This window comes from Pleurodeles waltl, chromosome 4_2 (genome assembly GCF_031143425.1).
Source record: "Pleurodeles waltl isolate 20211129_DDA chromosome 4_2, aPleWal1.hap1.20221129, whole genome shotgun sequence".
NCBI classification, from domain to species: domain Eukaryota; kingdom Metazoa; phylum Chordata; class Amphibia; order Caudata; family Salamandridae; genus Pleurodeles; species Pleurodeles waltl.
This window is the reverse complement of record NC_090443.1, coordinates 410729254-410746121: the sequence shown is the minus strand read 5'-3', so window position 1 is coordinate 410746121 and position 16868 is coordinate 410729254. Positions and strand designations below refer to the sequence as shown.

Sequence of the window (16868 nt, the reverse complement as noted above, 5' to 3'; positions counted from 1 at the left end):
GTAGAATGTGGAGTTCTCATTCATGGAGTTCTTGCTGCATCCTGCTTAGTAAGTCTGTAAACTGATTGTCCATTCCTGGGAGATACTGTGCCACTATGTAAATGTTGTGATGAATTGCCCATTTCCATACTGTTTGTGCAAGGTGTGACAGCAGAGATGAACGTGCCCCCCCACCCCCTCCGTTTTTGAAGATAGTACATGGCAGTCATGTTGCCTGTACGTCCTAGCACTACTTTGTGTTTAAATTTTGGAAGGACGCCTTAATTGCTAGGAAGTCTGCATGCAATTCCAGGTGATTGATGTGTAAGGACAGGTTGAGTGATATTCCATAGGCCTTGCACTATGAAGTTGTGGAGATGAGCCCCCCAACTGGGCTGTGATGTGTCTGTAGTGAGAAAGATCTGAGGCACAGGGTCCAAAAAGGCTGCCCTTTCATAAGGTTTGTGGTATTCCACCATAGCAGAGAGCGATGAGCTTGGCAGTCCAACAACACTAGATCTTCCAGTTGACCCTGCGCCTGAGATCATTGACAAGAGAGACACTGTTGAAGGGGACGAATTTAAATGAGGTACAATGGCGATACAGGATGCCATCATCCCTAGCAGGCACATGAAAGTCCTCACTGTATATGAATGGTTTTCTGTTAACTGAGAAATTAATCACTGGCTTAGTTGGGGAATGCTAGTTGTAAGGAAATGCCTCATTGGCATGGTTACCCCCTAACTTCTTGCCTTTTGTTGATGCCAGTTATGATTGTAAGTGTGCTGGGACCCTGCTAACCAGGTCCCAGCGCCAGTGTTCTTTCCCTAAACTGTACCTTTGTCTCCACAATTGGCACAATCCTGGCACTCCGGTAAGTCCCTTGTAACTGGTACCCCTGGTACCAAGGGCCCTGATGCCAGGGAAGGTCTCTTAGGCCTGCAGCATGTATTACACCACCCTGGGGACCCCTCACGCAGCACATGCACACTGCCTCACAGCTTGTGTGTGCTGGTGGGGAGAAGAAGCCTAAGTCGACATGGCACTCCCCTCAGAGTGCCATGCCCACAACCCACTGCCTGTGGCATAGGTAAGTCGCCCTTCTAGCAGGCCTTACAGTCCTAAGGCAGGGTGCACTATACCACAAGTGAGGGCATAGCTGCATGAGCAATATACCCCTACAGTGTCAAAGTCCATTCTTAGACATTGTAAGTGCAGTACGGCCATATTGGGTACATGGGCTGGGAGTTTGTCATTGCGAACTCCACAGCTCCACAATGGTTTTACTGAAGACTGGGACATTTAGTAGCAAACTTCTCATCACAATAAAATCACACTGATGCCAGAGTTGGATTTACTGAAAAATGCACACAGAGGGCATCTTAGAGATGCCCCCTGTATTTCACCCAACCTTCTAGTGTGAGGCTGACTGATCTATGTCAGTCTGCCACTAACAGACAAGTTTCTGACCCCATGAGGAGAGGGCTTTTGTGCTTCTGGAGTCAGAGACAAAGCCTGCTCTGAGTGGAGTGCTTCATACCTTCACCCTGCAGGAACTGCAACACTTCGCTGTGAGCCTCAAAGGCCTCTGCCTTTTATTACACTAGACCTGGGCAGTCCAGCTAGTGGAGATGCCCACCCCCAGACCAAACCCCACTTTTGGCGGAAGGTCCTATGGGAAAATTAGTTAACACCAGGAGTGCCCACCCTAGCTGGGACCACACCTATGGTGCCCAGAGCTGAGGTGAACCCCTCCTGGCAGAACCCTCCATCTTGTTTTGGAGGATGTTAACCAATAGGGCTAGGAATGCCCCCCCCCCCCATTGCCATTGGCTACTGCCCTCTGACCCCTCTAATGTCCCTAAATCTAGTATTCTGGTGACCAGAAAAGAAGAAGAAGGACTTAAGAGCTGCAATCGCAGAGAAGACTCCAGATGGCTACTGATTAGGTCCCAGCCCTACCGGCCTGCCTACAGCTTCAAGGCTCCTGCTACAAAAAGGCAACACATCCAGCACGACCAGCAACATCTACAAAACCCCAGAGGACTGCCTGCTTACCCAAGGACAGCGGACCTGTCCACAAAGAAACCTCCAAGATAGACTCCAGAACCGCACTCGCTAGTCCTGCCCACTCTGCACCTGATGCCCACAGCCTGTGCCCAGGTGTCCCACCGGTCCAGAGAAAGTCCCCAGGCGATTCTGACCTCAAGTCGACCCCTCCTGGTCAACAACAATGCCTGCAGCCTAAATCCATAAGACCAGCCCCTGACCACGACCGGATCCGGTGAAGATTTCCAGATGCCTAAAGGTACCCCTTTCGCCCGCAGTCCCCTGGCCATTGTGAACCCAACCAACGGTCCAGCAAAGTCCAGTGGGTTCTCTACTTACCTGTCCTGCCCTTGGTTGTCTTCAGCCAACTCCCTGGACCAAGTCTGCAGCATCTTTGTGACCCCTGGGGTTCCCCAATTGAAAAGCACTGGGCGCCCGACGATGTGTTTGCACTCTGCACCCGGCTGCACCTGTGCTGCTGAGGGTGTGTGTAGGAAAGTACCCTCTTTTCTTGGCATGGTTACCCCCATTTTCTGCCTGTTGTCAGTGTGTTTGACTGTGTTCACTGGGATCCTACTAACCACCTATGGCTAGCTACATAATGGTAACTCCGAACCTAGGCATGTTTGGTATCAAACATGTTGGAATCATACCACAATACTGTTGCCAGTATTAGAAGTATGATTTCATGCTCTCTGGGGGGTCCTTAGAGGTGCTCCTACCAGTTTTCTGGGCAGCCCAAGCTGCTGCCACCCTTCAGACAGGTTTCTGCCCTCCTGCGCTTCAACAGCTCACGCCGAGGAAGGCAGAACAAAGAATTTCCTTTGGGAGAGGTGGGTAAAACCCTTTCCCTTTGGAAACTGAACGACTGAAATCATCCATCCGGTGTGAGACGTCAACTGCATCCTCCAGGAACTCTTCACCTTCTCCAGGGCTGCTTTCCTGACCGTCTTCGTCCTACCGTCGACCAACTCCTGCAACCAGAGTTGGATGGGTAGCGGCTCCTGTTCCCACTTGACTCTTCTGTGACTCCTGGACTTGCTACTCTTCTTCCACAGGTCTTTCCTCTTCAGGAATCCACCGCTGGTCTCTTGCAGTCTTGTCTGGGTGTTGCATTTTCTTCTTTTCCTTCATTTTGGGTGGTTTGGGGAAAACCCTCTACACATTCCACTTACCTAGGTGGGGGACCTGCATTTGCATTCCATTTTTTTAGAATATGGTTTAGGGTCCCCCTGGGTCATTACTGCCTATTTGCTATTGCACTGTTTTCTATTGCTAATTAGGCCTATTTTTTATTACTAGTGTACATATCTAGTGTGTTACTTACTTCCTATTAGAGGGTTGCCTCCCTAGTACTTCTTGGTAATTGTGTCACTAAAATAAAGTCCCTTAATTTCATTTTAACACCGAGTGTTGTCTTTCATCTGTTTAAGTGATGTGTGACTACAGAGTTATTGCAAGAGCATTGCATGTCTACTAGAAAAGCCTTGGCTGCTCATCCAGAGCTACCTCTAGAGAGCCTGGCTTCTAGGCACTGCTTACACTACTTGGGGAAACCTGAACATGGTAGAAGGTGTAAGTACCTTATGTAGGAAGTTGGCTCGGTATATACTATCTCAAATTGAGAGATAGTGTGCACAGAGTCCAAGGGTTCCCCTTAGAGGTAAGATAGTGGCAAAATTAGATAATTCTAATGCTCTATTTTGTGGTGGTGTGGTCGAGCAGTAGGCTTATCAGAGGGTAGTGTTAAGCATTTGTTGTACACACACAGGCAATAAATAAGGGACACACACTCAAAGACTTAACTCCAGGCCAATAGCTTTTATATAGAAAATATATTTTCTTAATTTATTTTTAGAACCACAAGTTCAAGATTTGAAGTAAATACATAAAATGCAAGGTACTCCACACAGGTAAGTTAGGAACTTAGAATTAGAGCAATAACATATACAGTTTTTGTTAAAATGGCAATAAGCTATTTTTAAAAGGGGACACTGCAAAAATCAACAGTTCCTGGGGGAGGTAAGTAATGGGTAGATTATCAGGTAAGTAAAGCACTTACAAGTCTCAGTACCTGGGCATACACAGCCCACCGTTAGGGGTTCAAGGCAACCCGAAAGTTACCACACCAGTAGCTCAGGGCCAGTCAGGTGCAGAGGTCAAAGAGGGGCCCAAAACACATAGGCGCCTATGGAGAACAGGGGTGCTCCGGTTCCAGTCTGCAAGCAGTTAAGTACCCGCATCCTCGGGGGCAGACCAGGGGGGTTTTGTAGAGCACGGGGGAGGGGTAGGGGAGCACAAATAGGCACACAAAACACACCTTCAGGGCACAGGGGCAGTCGGTGCAGTGTGCAATGCAGGCATCAGGTTTTGTATAGGAAACAATGGAGGGACCTGGGGGTCACTCTAGCGGTGCACAGGGCACAGGGGGGGGGGCTTCTCGGGCAAGCCACTGACTGGGCTAGGCCGAGGGTTGCCTGGGGGGTCACTCCTGCACTGAGGTTCGGTTCCTTCTAGTCCTGGGAGCTTCGGGTGCAGTCCTTGGTCCAGGCATCGTGTCCCTTGTCACAGGCAGTCGCTGTAAGGGGGAGCCTCTGGATTCTCTCTGCATGCGTCGCTGTGGGGATCCAGGGGGGTCGTCTCGGGCTACTCATGAGGTCGCAGTTGCCTGGGAGTCCTCCCTGTGGTGTTGGTTCTCTGGAGCTCGAGTCTGGGGTGTCGGGTGCAGAGGGTGAAGTCTCACGCTTCCAGTGGGAAGAGCGAAGTCTTTGAAAGTTGCAGAAAAGTTGCAATATTGTTGCTGTTTGTTGAGCAGAGCCGCTGCTCACTGGAGTTTCTTGGTCCTTAGGTTAAGGGCAGTCCTCTGAGGCTTCAGAGGTCGCTGGTCCCTGTTGGATGCGTCGCTGTTGCAGTTTTTCGAGTCAGGAGACAGGCCGGTAGGGCTGGGGCCAAAGTAGTTGTCTTCCGTCGTCTCTGCAGGGCTTTCAGGTCCGCAGTCGTCCTTGTTTCAGGTTGCAGGAATCTGATTTCCTGGGTGCCCCTAAATACTAAATTTAGGGGTGTGTTTAGGTCTGGGGGCAGTCGCCAATGGCTACTGTCCTGGAGGGTGGCTACACCCTCTTTGTGCCTCCTCCCTGAGGGTGGCTGGGGGGGCACATCCCTAATCCTATTGGGGGAATCCTCCAATCTCAAGATAGAGGATTTCTAAAGGCAGGGGTCACCTCAGCTCAGGGCACCTTGCTGGCACTGACCAGTCAGTCCTGCATTGAAGGATTGTGTAAATTACAGAGGGCATCTTCTTATAAATCCAACACTGGCATCAGTGTGGGTTTATTATTCTGAGACGTTTGATACCAAACTTCCCAGTATTCAGTGTAGCCATTATGGAGCTGTGGAGTTCGTTTTGACAAACTCCCAGACCATATACTTAATATGGCCACACTGTACATACAATGTCTAAGAATAGACAGACACTGTAGGGGCATATTGCTCATGCAGCTATGCCCTCACCTGTGGTATAGTGCACCCTGCCTTAGGGCTGTAAGACCTGCTAGGGGGTGACTTACCTATGCCACAGGCAGCATTTTGTGTGCATGGCATCCTGAGGGGGATGCCATGTTGACTTTGCCTTTTTCTCCCCACCAACACATACAATCTACAATGGCAGTGTGCATGTGTTAGGTGAGGGGTCCCTTAGGGTGGCACAACGTGCTGCAGCCCTTAGGGACCTTCCTTGGTCACAGGGCCCTTGGTACCACTGGTACCTTTTACAAGGGACTTATCTGTGTGCCAGGGATGTGCCAATTGTGGAAACAATGGTACATTTTTAGTGAAAGAACACTGGTGCTGGGGCCTGGTTAGCAGGGTCCCAGCACACTTCTCAGTCAAGTCAGCAGTAATATCAGGCAAAAAGTGGGGGTTAACTGCAACAGGGAGCCATTTTCCAACAGGAGGGAACAGCCCTTTCGAACTATCTGCAAAACCCACCTGTCTGTAGTGATGGATTCCCAGTGGGGCAGGTGATGCGAATCCTGCCGCCAACTGGATCAGAGTGAGGTGACTGACTAGGAGGGTTTGGAGGGTGCAGCAGGGGCAGGGGTGGACTGGGCAGACCTCTGGATCCCTGTACCACACCCATGGGATTCCGCGTCCCCCGCCACGCATCAGCTGAACAGCATGGTTGGCAGAGTGGCTGGGCGCGACAGGGAGCCCCTTCCATGGCCACGAAAGGGGCGAGAAGCGGACTGCTGGGGACAAGGGGTAGCGGAAAGACCAAGGGACCGAGCCGTAGCCCAGGAATCCTTGAATCTCTCCAAGGCAGAGTCCTCTTTGTCTCCAAAGAGACGGAAGCCCTAAAAGGGTATGTCCATGAGACTGTTGGACATCCCCCGAAAAAACAGAAGTACGCAACGAGGCATGGCGTCTCAAGGCCGCCAACGTAGCAACTGATCTTCCCCGAGAGTCGGTCGTGTCCAGCCCACACTGGATCATGAACTTTGCCGAATCTCTCAAATCGTTGACAGCTTAGGAGACGATAGCACAGGCCTCCTCCGGTATCTGCAGCAGAACCTGCACAACCGTATCCCACAGCGAATGGGTATATCGGCCCAAAAGGCATGCAGTTTTCACAGGCTGCAGCGCAAGACTGGAGGAAGAAAACATCTTCTTCTCAAACTGTTACAGCCTTTTTGATTCCGTATCTGGGGAGTGCAGAAGGGAATGCACCTGAGGAAGAGACTCAGGTGTGGGGTACTGGGACAGGAATTTAGGGTCGTTCTGAGCGGGCCGATGGCGGCGTGTGATAGTCCTATTAACAGGAGACCCTGTGTTGGGTTTTGACCAAGTACCTCAAAGGACATCGGTGAGGGCTTTACTGAAAGGTAAAAGGGGCTCGGGTGTGGAATCCAATGGCTGAAGCACCTCCGTCAGGAGATTGGACCTGACCTCTACATTAGGTAGCTCAAGGACAAGAACCTCGGCCGCCCTACTGACTACCATAACATAAGTCAGTCCCTCCGCCGTAGCCATGGTAGGAGGAGACAGCATGCCAGTGTCTAGAGAAGTGTCCAGTCCACTGGCCTCGCCCAATTCCTTTGCCCGGACCAAAGATGGGTCATCCTGGTATTCATAAGTGTCAAGGGACCCCTCCAATTCTTCCCCGAATTTGTGCCCATAACATAAAGGGTCCAAATCCGACCTGGGTTGAGTAAGCCCCATTGAGGACAGTGGCGGCGTCGGCCAACACCGCACCGGCTAAGGATCGGTTCGACGTAGATAGTGGGCACTACAGACGTCGGGAGCGTGGACAATCGAAACGGCACCGGGGAAGGTCTCAGTGATACGACCAGCGTCAGTGCGGATCCACAAGCGGATCCGGAGGGGACGTCGTAGCCGAAGCCACTGGCACAGAACCCGAAGGCCCCTCAACCGAAGGCACCGTATCTGGGTCTGTCCGCCCAAAAATGAGGCACATGGCCTCATAGAACTAAGCTGGGTGGGGATCGCTCCAGCTCCCGGAAATTCGGGGAAGCGCAGAGCGGACCCAGAAACAGGCTTAGAGGACGGAGGCCTTGAGCGTCGACAGTCCTCCTGCGTCGCATCAGCCGAGTGACAGGGCGAAGTCGAATGGCCCGCTTCGACTTCTTCTTATCCGTGCCCAAAGATTTGGAGGAAGACTAATGGTGGTGGCTCCGCTAACGGTCTCAAGACTTCCTCTCAAGCGAGACCGGAAAGGGACCTACACGGAGTCAAGCACCAGGCTGCCATGAGCTTGAGAGAATGCTCCCTCAAGGCCTTTGGGAGCATGGCCCGGCACTCGGAGCACGACTAAGTTGTGGTCGCACTCCAGGCACTACAAACAAACCTGATGCAGATCTGTCGCAGACATCATACAGTGACAGTCCTCGCACGGCTTGAAACCGGTCTTCGGGGACATCTCGACGCACCAAAAACTCAGCAAAAAAACTCGACAAAACAGTCAAACTCTCAAAAACAGACCAGGGTATCTCTCTCCAGATCAGCTTGGAAAGAAAAGAACTGACGTCACTGCGCTGAGGTGGCATCTATGTACTATTCCCGATGTTATCACGGCGACAACCTCAAGGACACCTGTGGAGTAGACTGACGCCACCTACTGACATGCAAGGGTAATTGTAAGGAAATGCCTCCTTGGCATGGTTGCCCCCTGACTTTTTGCCTTTGCTGATGCTATGTTTACAATTGAAAGTGTGCTGAGGCCTGCTAACCAGGCCCCAGCACCAGTGTTCTTTCCCTAACCTGTACTTTTGTATCCACAATTGCCAGACCCTGGCATCCAGATAAGTCCCTTGTAACTGGTACTCCTAGTACCAAGGGCCCTGATGCCAAGGAAGGTCTCTAAGGGCTGCAGCATGTCTTATGCCACCCTGGAGACCTCTCACTCAGCACAGACACACTGCTTGCCAGCTTGTGTGTGCTAGTGAGGACAAAACGAGTAAGTCGACATGGCACTCCCCTCAGGGTGCCATGCCAGCCTCTCATTGCCTATGCAGTATAGGTAAGACACCCCTCTAGCAGGCCTTACAGCCCTAAGGCAGGGTGCACTATACCATAGGTGAGGGTACCAGTGCATGAGCATGGTGCCCCTACAGTGTCTAAACAAAACCTTAGACATTGTAAGTGCAGGGTAGCCATAAGAGTATATGGTCTGGGAGTCTGTCAAACACGAACTCCACAGCACCATAATGGCTACACTGAAAACTGGGAAGTTTGGTATCAAACTTCTCAGCACAATAAATGCACACTGATGCCAGTGTACATTTTATTGCAAAATACACCCCAGAGGGCACCTTAGAGGTGCCCCCTGAAACTTGACCGACTGTCTGTGTAGGCTGACTAGATCCAGCAGCCTGCCACACTAGAGACATGTTGCTGGCCCCATGGGGAGAGTGCCTTTGTCACTCTGAGGCCAGTAACAAAGCCTGCACTGGGTGGAGATGCTAACACCTCCCCCAGGCAGGAGCTGTGACACCTGGCGGTGAGCCTCAAAGGCTCACCCCTTTGTCACAGCCCAGCAGGGCACTCCAGCTTAGTGGAGTTGCCCGCCCCCTCCGGCCACGGCCCCCACTTTTGGCGGCAAGGCTGGAGGGAACAAAGAAAGCAACAAGGAGGAGTCACTGGCCAGTCAGGACAGCCCCTAAGGTGTCCTGAGCTGAGGTGACTCTAACTTTTAGAAATCCTCCATCTTGCAGATGGAGGATTCCCCCAATAGGGTTAGGATTGTGACCCCCTCCCCTTGGGAGGAGGCACAAAGAGGGTGTACCCACCCTCAGGGCTAGTAGCCATTGGCTACTAACCCCCCAGACCTAAACACGCCCTTAAATTTAGTATTTAAGGGCTACCCTGAACCCTAGAAAATTAGATTCCTGCAAACTACAAGAAGAAGGACTGCCTAGCTGAAAACCCCTGCAGAGGAAGACCAGAAGACGACAACTGCCTTGGCTCCAGAAACTCACCGGCCTGTCTCCTGCCTTCCAAGGGACCAGCGACCTCTGACTCCTCTGAGGACTGCCCTGCTTCGAAAAAGACAAGAAACTCCCGAGGACAGCGGACCTGCTCCAAAAAGACTGCAACTTTGTTTCCAGAAGCAGCTTTAAAGAACCCTGCAACTCCCCGCAAGAAGCGTGAGACTTGCAACACTGCACCCGGTGACCCCGACTCGGCTGGTGGAGAACCAACACCTCAGGGAGGACCCCCGGACTACTCTACGACTGTGAGTACCAAAACCTGTCCCCCCTGAGCCCCCACAGCGCCGCCTGCAGAGGGAATCCCGAGGCTTCCCCTGACCGCGACTCTCTGAAACCTAAGTCCCGACGCCTGGAAAAGACCCTGCACCCGCAGCCCCCAGGACCTGAAGGACCGGACTTTCACTGGAGAAGTGACCCCCAGGAGTCCCTCTCCCTTGCCCAAGTGGAGGTTTCCCCGAGGAAGCCCCCCCTTGCCTGCCTGCAGCGCTGAAGAGATCCGTTGATCCCTCATAGACTAACATTGCAAACCCGACGCTTGTTTCTACACTGCACCCGGCCGCCCCCGCGCTGCTGAGGGTGAAATTTCTGTGTGGGCTTGTGTCCCCCCCGGTGCCCTACAAAACCCCCCTGGTCTGCCCTCCGAAGACGCGGGTACTTACCTGCAAGCAGACCGGAACCGGGGCACCCCCTTCTCTCCATTATAGCCTATGCTTTTTGGGCACCACTTTGAACTCTGCACCTGACCGGCCCTGAGCTGCTGGTGTGGTGACTTTGGGGTTGCTCTGAAACCCCAACGGTGGGCTACCTTGGACCAAGAACTGAACCCTGTAAGTGTCTTACTTACCTGGTAAAACTAACAAAAACTTACCTCCCCCAGGAACTGTGAAAATTGCACTGTGTCCACTTTTAAAGTAGCTATTTGTCAATAACTTGAAAAGTATACATGCAATTGAAATGATTCAAAGTTCCTAATGTACTTACCTGCAATACCTTTCAAACAAGATATTACATGTTAAATTTGAACCTGTGGTTCTTAAAATAAACTAAGAAAAGATATTTTTCTATAACAAAACCTATTGGCTGGATTTGTCTCTGAGTGTGTGTACCTCATTTATTGTCTATGTGTATGTACAACAAATGCTTAACACTACTGCTTGGATAAGCCTACTGCTCGACCACACTACCACAAAATAGAGCATTAGTATTATCTATTTTTACCACTATTTTACCTCTAAGGGGAACCCTTGGACTCTGTGCATGCTATTCCTTATTTTGAAATAGCACATACAGAGCCAACTTCCTACATTGGTGGATCAGCGGTGGGGTACAAGACTTTGCATTTGCTGGACTACTCAGCCAATACCTGATCACACGACAAATTCCAAAATTGTCATTAGAAATTGATTTTTGCAATTTGAAAAGTTTTCTAAATTCTTAAAAGACCTGCTAGGGCCTTGTGTTAGATCCTGTTTAGCATTTCTTTCAGAGTTTAAAAGTTTGTAAAAGTTTGAATTAGATTCTAGAACCAGTTGTAGATTCTTAAAAAGTATTCCAACTTTTAGAAGCAAAATGTCTAGCACAGATGTGACTGTGGTGGAACTCGACGCCACACCTTACCTCCATCTTAAGATGAGGGAGCTAAGGTCACTCTGTAAAATAAAGAAAATAACAATGGGCCCCAAACCTACCAAAATACAGCTCCAGGAGCTTTTGGCAGAGTTTGAAAAGGCCAACCCCTCTGAGGGTGGCAACTCAGAGGAAGAGGATAGTGACTTGGAGGAAAATTCCCCCCTACCAGTCCTATCTAGGGAGAACAGGGTCTCTCAAACCCTGACTCCAAAAATAATAGTCAGAGATGCTGGTTCCCTCACAGGAGAGACCAACACCTCTGAAATCACTGAGGATAACTCCAGTGAAGAGGACATCCAGTTAGCCAGGATGGCCAAAAGATTGGCTTTGGAAAGACAGATCCTAGCCATAGAGAGGGAAAGACAAGAGATGGGCCTAGGACCCATCAATGGTGGCAGCAACATAAATAGGGTCAGAGATTCTCCTGACATGTTGAAAATCCCTAAAGGGATTGTAACTAAATATGAAGATGGTGATGACATCACCAAATGGTTCACAGCTTTTGAGAGGGCTTGTGTAACCAGAAAAGTGAACAGATCTCACTGGGGTGCTCTCCTTTGGGAAATGTTCACAGGAAAGTGTAGGGATAGACTCCTCACACTCTCTGGACAAGATGCAGAATCTTATGACCTCATGAAGGGTACCCTGATTGAGGGCTTTGGATTCTCCACGTGGGAGTATAGGATTAGATTCAGGGGGGCTCAAAAATCCTCGAGCCAGACCTGGGTTGACTTGGTAGACTACTCAGTAAAAACACTAGATGGTTGGATTCAAGGCAGTGGTGTAAGTAATTATGATGGGCTGTACAATTTATTTGTGAAAGAACACCTGTTAAGTAATTGTTTCAATGATAAACTGCATCAGCATCTGGTAGACCTAGGACCAATTTCTCCCCAAGAATTGGGAAAGAAGGCGGACCATTGGGTCAAGACTAGGGTGTCCAAAACTTCCACAGGGGGTGACCAAAAGAAAGGGGTCACAAAACCTCCCCAGGGGAAAGGTGGTGAGAAAGCCAAAAATAAAAATAGTCAAGAGTCTTCTAAAGGCCCCCAAAAACCTGCACAGGAGGGTGGGCCCAGAGCCTCTTCACAAAACAATCCTGGGTACAAGGGTAAAAACTTTGATCCCAAAAAGGCCTGGTGTCGAAACTGTAGTCAGTCTGGACACCAAACTGGAGACAAGGCCTGTCCCAAGAAAAGTTCCACTCCAAACTCCAATCCAGGTAACACTGGAATGGCTAGTCTCCAAGTGGGATCAACAGTGTGCCCAGAGCAAATCAGGGTCCACACTGAAGCTACTCTAGTCTCTGAGGGTGGGGTGGATTTAGCCACACTAGCTGCCTGGCCGCCTAACATGCAAAAATACAGGCAGCAGCTCTTTATTAATGGGACAAGTGTAGAGGGCCTGAGGGATACAGGTGCCAGTGTCACCATGGTGACAGAGAAACTGGTTTCCCCTGGCCAATACCTGACTGGAAAAACTTATACAGTCACCAATGCTGACAATCAAACTAAAGCACATCCCATGGCAATGGTAACTTTAGAATGGGGAGGGGTCAATGGCCTGAAACAGGTGATGGTCTCCTCAAACATCCCAGTAGACTGTCTGCTTGGAAATGACCTGGAGTCCTCAGCATGGGCTGAGGTAGAGCTAAAAACCCATGCAGCCATGCTGGGTATCCCTGAACTGGTGTGTGTAAAAACAAGAGCACAATGCAAGGCACAGGGTGAAAAAGTAGAGCTGGAGTCTGGAAAAATGGCCCAGCCTACCAAGAGAAAAGGAAAGTCAGTTGGGAAACCAACTGCAACACAGTCAGAAAAAGGGAACCTCTCTTCTCAGGAAGAAGTTCTGCCCTCTGAGGGAACTGAGCCTTTGGAACTTGAACCTTATCAGGTTGAGCTCTTAGGCCCAGGGGGACCCTCAAGGGAGGAGCTGTGTAAGGGACAAGAAACCTGTCCCTCTCTTGAAGGCCTTAGGCAGCAAGCTGCTGAAGAGTCCAAGGGCAAGAAAAATGGAACACATAGGGTCTATTGGGAAGATGGACTCCTGTACACTGAGGCCAGAGACCCCAAGCCTGGTGCCACTAGGAGAGTGGTAGTGCCTCAGTCGTTCAGAGAGTTTATTCTGACCTTAGCCCATGATATTCCCCTTGCTGGGCATTTGGGACAAACCAAGACGTGGGAGAGGTTAGTCAACCACTTCTACTGGCCCAATATGTCCCAGAAGGTTAAGGAGTTTTGCCTCTCCTGCCCCACCTGTCAATCCAGTGGTAAGACAGGTGGGCACCCAAAAGCCCCCCTCATTCCACTTCCAGTGGTGGGGGTCCCCTTTGAAAGAGTGGGTGTGGACATAGTTGGTCCACTGGAACCTCCCACAGCCTCAGGAAATATGTACATCCTAGTAGTAGTTGATCATGCTACTAGGTATCCTGAAGCTATTCCCCTTAGGTCGACTACTGCCCCTGCAGTAGCCAAGGCCCTCATTGGTATCTTTACCAGAGTGGGTTTCCCTAAGGAGGTGGTGTCTGACAGAGGTACCAACTTCATGTCAGCATACCTAAACCACATGTGGAATGAGTGTGGAGTGACTTACAAATTCACTACACCATACCATCCACAAACTAATGGCTTAGTTGAGAGATTCAACAAGACATTAAAAGGCATGATCATGGGGCTCCCAGAAAAACTCAAAAGGAGATGGGATGTCCTCTTGCCATGTCTGCTTTTTGCTTACAGAGAGGTGCCACAGAAGGGAGTAGGATTCTCACCCTTTGAACTTCTGTTTGGCCACCCTGTAAGGGGACCACTTGCTCTTGTTAAAGAAGGCTGGGAGAGACCTCTTCATGAGCCTAAACAAGACATAGTGGACTATGTACTTGGCCTTCGCTCTAGAATGGCAGAGTACATGGAAAAGGCAACCAAAAACCTTGAGGCCAGCCAACAGCTCCAGAAGTTTTGGTATGACCAAAAGGCTGCACTGGTTGAGTTCCAACCAGGGCAGAAAGTCTGGGTTCTGGAGCCTGTGGCTCCCAGGGCACTCCAGGACAAATGGAGTGGCCCTTACCCAGTGCTAGAAAGGAAGAGTCAGGTCACCTACCTGGTGGACCTGGGCACAAGCAGGAGCCCCAAGAGGGTGATCCATGTGAACCGCCTTAAGCTCTTCCATGACAGGGCTGATGTGAATCTGTTGATGGTAACAGATGAGGATCAGGAGGCAGAGAGTGAACCTCTCCCTGATCTTCTGTCATCAGACCCAAAAGATGGCACAGTAGATGGAGTGATCTACTCAGACACCCTCTCTGGCCAACAGCAAGCTGATTGTAGGAGAGTCCTACAACAGTTTCCTGAACTCTTCTCCTTAACCCCTGGTCAGACACACCTGTGTACCCATGATGTGGACACAGGAGACAGCATGCCTGTCAAGAACAAAATCTTTAGACAGTCTGACCATGTTAAGGAAAGCATCAAGGTGGAAGTCCACAAGATGCTGGAATTGGGAGTAATTGAGCGCTCTGACAGCCCCTGGGCTAGCCCAGTGGTCTTAGTCCCCAAACCTCACACCAAAGATGGAAAGAAAGAGATGAGGTTTTGTGTGGACTACAGAGGGCTCAACTCTGTCACCAAGACAGATGCTCATCCAATTCCTAGAGCTGATGAGCTCATAGATAAATTAGGTGCTGCCAAATTCTTAAGTACCTTTGACTTGACAGCAGGGTACTGGCAAATAAAAATGGCACCTGGAGCAAAAGAGAAAACAGCATTCTCCACACCTGATGGGCATTATCAGTTTACTGTTATGCCCTTTGGTTTAAAGAATGCCCCTGCCACCTTCCAAAGGTTGGTGAATCAAGTCCTTGCTGGCTTGGAGTCCTTTAGCACAGCTTATCTTGATGATATTGCTGTCTTTAGCTCCACCTGGCAGGATCACCTGGTCCACCTGAAGAAGGTTTTGAAGGCTCTGCAATCTGCAGGCCTCTCTATCAAGGCATCCAAATGCCAGATAGGGCAGGGAACTGTGGTTTACTTGGGCCACCTTGTAGGTGGAGGCCAAGTTCAGCCACTCCAACCCAAGATCCAGACTATTCTGGACTGGGTAGCTCCAAAAACCCAGACTCAAGTCAGGGCATTCCTTGGCTTGACTGGGTATTACAGGAGGTTTGTGAAGGGATATGGATCCATTGTGACAGCCCTCACTGAACTCACCTCCAAGAAAATGCCCAAGAAAGTGAACTGGACTGTGGAATGCCAACAGGCCTTTGACACCCTGAAACAAGCAATGTGCTCAGCACCAGTTCTAAAAGCTCCAGATTATTCTAAGCAGTTCATTGTGCAGACAGATGCCTCTGAACATGGGATAGGGGCAGTTTTGTCCCAAACAAATGATGATGGCCTTGACCAGCCTGTTGCTTTCATTAGCAGGAGGTTACTCCCCAGGGAGCAGCGTTGGAGTGCCATTGAGAGGGAGGCCTTTGCTGTGGTTTGGTCCCTGAAGAAGCTGAGACCATACCTCTTTGTTACTCACTTCCTAGTTCAAACTGACCACAGACCTCTCAAATGGCTGATGCAAATGAAAGGTGAAAATCCTAAACTGTTGAGGTGGTCCATCTCCTTACAGGGAATGGACTTTATAGTGGAACACAGACCTGGGACTGCCCATGCCAATGCAGATGGCCTTTCCAGGTTCTTCCACTTAGAAAATGAAGACTCTCTTGGGAAAGGTTAGTCTCATCCTCTTTCGTTTGGGGGGGGGGGGGGGGGGGGGGGGGGGGGGTTGTGTAAGGAAATGCCTCCTTGGCATGGTTGCCCCCTGACTTTTTGCCTTTGCTGATGCTATGTTTACAATTGAAAGTGTGCTGAGGCCTGCTAACCAGGCCCCAGCACCAGTGTTCTTTCCCTAACCTGTACTTTTGTATCCACAATTGGCAGACCCTGGCATCCAGATAAGTCCCTTGTAACTGGTACTCCTAGTACCAAGGGCCCTGATGCCAAGGAAGGTCTCTAAGGGCTGCAGCATGTCTTATGCCACCCTGGAGACCTCTCACTCAGCACAGACACACTGCTTGCCAGCTTGTGTGTGCTAGTGAGGACAAAACGAGTAAGTCGACATGGCACTCCCCTCAGGGTGCCATGCCAGCCTCTCACTGCCTATGCAGTATAGGTAAGACACCCCTCTAGCAGGCCTTACAGCCCTAAGGCAGGGTGCACTATACCATAGGTGAGGGTACCAGTGCATGAGCATGGTGCCCCTACAGTGTCTAAACAAAACCTTAGACATTGTAAGTGCAGGGTAGCCATAAGAGTATATGGTCTGGGAGTTTGTCAAACACGAACTCCACAGCACCATAATGGCTACACTGAAAACTGGGAAGTTTGGTATCAAACGTCTCAGCACAATAAATGCACACTGATGCCAGTGTACATTTTATTGCAAAATACACCCCAGAGGGCACCTTAGAGGTGCCCCCTGAAACTTGACCGACTGTCTGTGTAGGCTGACTAGATCCAGCAGCCTGCCACACTAGAGACATGTTGCTGGCCCCATGGGGAGAGTGCCTTTGTCACTCTGAGGCCAGTAACAAAGCCTGCACTGGGTGGAGATGCTAACACCTCCCCCAGGCAGGAGCTGTGACACCTGGCGGTGAGCCTCAAAGGCTCACCCCTTTGTCACAGCCCAGCAGGGCACTCCAGCTTAGTGGAGTTGCCCGCC

At 50.4% G+C, this 16868-nt stretch overlaps 1 protein-coding gene across 6 annotated transcripts in view; it reads right to left on the bottom strand.

Moving 5' to 3' along the window:
- RC3H1 (ring finger and CCCH-type domains 1) overlaps window positions 1-16868 on the bottom strand; it is a 655450-nt gene that overhangs the window by 57612 nt on the left and 580970 nt on the right. The window lies entirely within an intron of this gene.